This window comes from Sitophilus oryzae, unplaced genomic scaffold, assembly GCF_002938485.1.
Source record: "Sitophilus oryzae breed Bouriz unplaced genomic scaffold, Soryzae_2.0 scaffold_377_pilon_pilon, whole genome shotgun sequence".
Lineage (NCBI taxonomy): Eukaryota > Metazoa > Arthropoda > Insecta > Coleoptera > Curculionidae > Sitophilus > Sitophilus oryzae.
In genome coordinates this window covers 593,663-597,039 of record NW_022146948.1, presented here as the reverse complement: position 1 = coordinate 597,039, position 3,377 = coordinate 593,663, and the positions used below count along the sequence as shown (strand labels likewise).

The 3,377-nt window shown below is 33.4% G+C and overlaps 1 long non-coding RNA gene across 1 annotated transcript; it reads left to right on the top strand.

The window, feature by feature from the left end:
• The first annotated feature begins 2,378 nt into the window (after positions 1–2,378).
• Positions 2,379–3,009, top strand: LOC115885213. Its single transcript, XR_004050697.1, has 3 exons — positions 2,379–2,459; positions 2,515–2,717; positions 2,809–3,009. It is a non-coding gene; the product is annotated as an uncharacterized LOC115885213 (long non-coding RNA).
• Positions 3,010–3,377: the final 368 nt, after the last annotated feature.

Sequence of the window (3,377 nt, the reverse complement as noted above, 5' to 3'; positions counted from 1 at the left end):
ATAATTTTTTCCAAGAAAAATTTATGATTAATTTAAAAAAAATAAAAAAATTCCAAATTAATCATTTCAGTCAAATAACTATCTACTCAACATGTATATTTTTGTCAATAATGACATGTATTAACTCTTTCCATTCAAAATATCTTGAGAACGGTTGCTCGGAGCGATTTTTACCAGGATACATTTTTTACGTAAAAAATTACGGAAATGTATATTTTTTCACTCAGTATGTTTTATACAGGTACGGACGAAAAGTTATTACTTTTCAAAACAGTTAAAACACATGTAGGTGGCGCCCTCTACAAATAGGAGTCATATTAACATCAAAATCAAATTTCTCATGTCAAAAAATCCCAGACACAAATTTTTATCCCAATATTGACGTTACTTCAGAAATTATTTGGAGAAAATCGAAATAAATATGAAACTTCTACACCCTGTATCTCCAAAACTAGGCATTTTATGACATATATTTATACAAAGTTTTTTACTTATTTTTATCTGCAGAATATGCTACCGAAGTTTCCGGAATACAGTTCGGACCACCCTGTATATATTTACAATTTATTTATTTTTGGTTACTAAAAAATGATTGATTAAAAGAAAATATGCAAAAGAAGCTTAATCACGTGACTAAAAATTTAATTGGTATGAACTATAGTTCAGAAGGACGTAGTGATGAGCGAGACTGGTCTTGGACAAGATCATTTTCACTAAAACAGTAAGACCAAGACTAGCTTAAGATCTACAAGACCAATACCGTCCAGTACAAAACTTACGCAAGACCAAAACCCAGCACTCAAGAGTCAAAATGTCAATAATAAAGAACATACTGTATATCCATATTTTCTAGAAAACGATATATCAGTTATGCGATACATTTTAGACATTCCTACTTGGTCCAAGTCGGCGAAGGTAAAAACGGACCGGCCTTTTACACTATGTCACAACAAAACCTGCAAAAATTAATGTTGTTTACAAATCAGCACCGAAGGAAGTACAAAACAATTTAATGGACGGAAAGCGATACTCTCGTTAGAAGAGAAAAAAATTACGTCCTATCGAGAATCAAAAAACTAGGTCAACCATAAAAGAAATATAATAAGATATACACATTGCACCCTTTAATACAAAACCGAGTATACATGTTTTTTGAAATAAGATATGCCCCCAATATTTATAAAGATGATATATTTACTTCAAAACAAAGGAAATTCATGAAAACTGTATATAAGGGTTGATTGAAAGAATTGGGAAGATACGCAAACTAATAGGCGAATTCGTGACAAGGCTGATGATTTGATTTACCTTTCCGTCTCAAGTGCCGTGCGGTGGAGACTCCAATCGTTCTGCAGCCAATGCATAAAAAATACACTTATTTTACTTGTGTCTAGCCCTAGCATGCAACTATTAAGCCCGACCAATCACGTTAGAGTTTTTGACAAACACAAATGAATTAACACACTCCACATAACCACGCTAACCAACCTGATTGGTCAAGCTTAATAGTTGACTGCTAGGGCTAGACACTTCTACTTATTTTCTCTAATTCGGCCAGCGAAGACGGTATGGAACTGAAAGCGACAGTGTTGCCATATTAAAATGTGTAATATTTGTAATACGTTTAACGAAAATATTTTTGGATGAAAAACCCTCGTTTATGTATTGAAAATTTATCCGTGTCAAACATAAAATCTATCTATCTATCTATTCAGCCTCTTCGGTCCATCGTTGGACATAGGCCTCCCCCAATCTCTTCCACTCTTCCCTCTCTGTCGCCAAACATAAAATAAACAAAAATAAAAATTCCTTTATAGGTACTGAATATGTCGTATGATCGAAAAAAATCGTTTAGTTGGCTTGGAAATGAGGGTTATTGACATTTATCATAATATTTTATATATGAAATAACAGCGATCTTCATTTTCAAGCCAACTCCGATGCCGTTCTTTGTTTAATCATATAATATTATATTAAATTGTTTAATGATAGAAAATCCGTATTATTAACGTACTGTACCCAAAATCCGTAAATCTACAGATTAATCGGTAGTTCTGACAACACTCTCTGGCAACTACTCACTCTATCGACTGAAACCGGAAGTACGGTACAGTATATTCCATAGACAAACAGAAAAATTAAAAGACTGCCAGAAGACATACGACGCGCAGGCAAATGTTCCTGTAGCGCATCGACGCAAGTGCCGAAATACGTCCATCTAGCTATCTGTGTTTCGACACTAGTCCGTTAGTCTTAGCATATTCAGAAAGAACACGCTAACCTCCAGCGTTGCCAATTTGTGGGGAAACCTCATTCTTTTGTTTGTTGTTTGTTGTTTGTTCAAAAACCGGCACACGGCGTAGTACAAGACTTGATCATTTTTTAAGAAATTTTTGATTGTTAATTTTATTTTTGTGCAAACTAAACAGTTGTTTTTTATTAAAAAATAGCAGACAAAGGTAAGAAAGGTAATGTCCATGCAGAAGTTTTTATTTCACAGGCTATTCTTTCTAGAAATTATACCATCCAGCCCTCCTATTTAATTATTAAATGAAAGTGTGAAAGAGATATCAAGGGCTATTCTGTTAAAATATCATCCGGCCAGTCTAGGCCCTGTTGTGAACCAGAAGGTCTGATAAGTTGGATGTTGGATATAGAATGGAAGGAATATCATGGCCGAGAACAAGGCATAATTGTATGTCCCTTGATGTAGGGGGGTAGGTTTGTTTCTAAAATAGGCAGTAAAACCGTAAAACAGTAAAATAGGCAGTAAAACCAAAAATTCTACTGTGAATCTTCATATTATAGGCCTGTAAAGATAAATAGTTCCTGGAGCCATCTCGAGGTATAGTACTCAAGTCGGAGCGAATCAATTGATAGCACGATGAAAAGAAATAATAGCCATCATAAAACTGTAAATATGTATATAACTAGTACAATGTAGCTATTTAACTGTAAGTACAATGTAGCTAGATATTTAGTAGAATAGGGGTATTATAAATTAATACAAAATACAATAATTGGTCATTCTTTCCATTCCCATTCAATTCTTCCCATTTAATCGTTTTCCCATAAAAAGAGGAAAATTAAAATTAAGAATGCCCTTAACCAAAAATAGTGAAATAAATGGAGATAGTCAAATTTTATATTAGCGTGAAAGACTTTGAATAAAGAGGTGTAAAAGGATTATAAATGCTGTATTTATATCCTTTAATATCATGATAATATAAAAATTGAGTAGGTATCTCCATTTATTTCACTGTTTTTGGTTAAGGGCACTCTTAGTTTTAATTGCCTTAAAAATAATAAGTATAATAATAATTTAAATCTCCCGCTCTTTCATAGTTCGTTCCTGTAGCCAACCAGAGGGCGCCAAA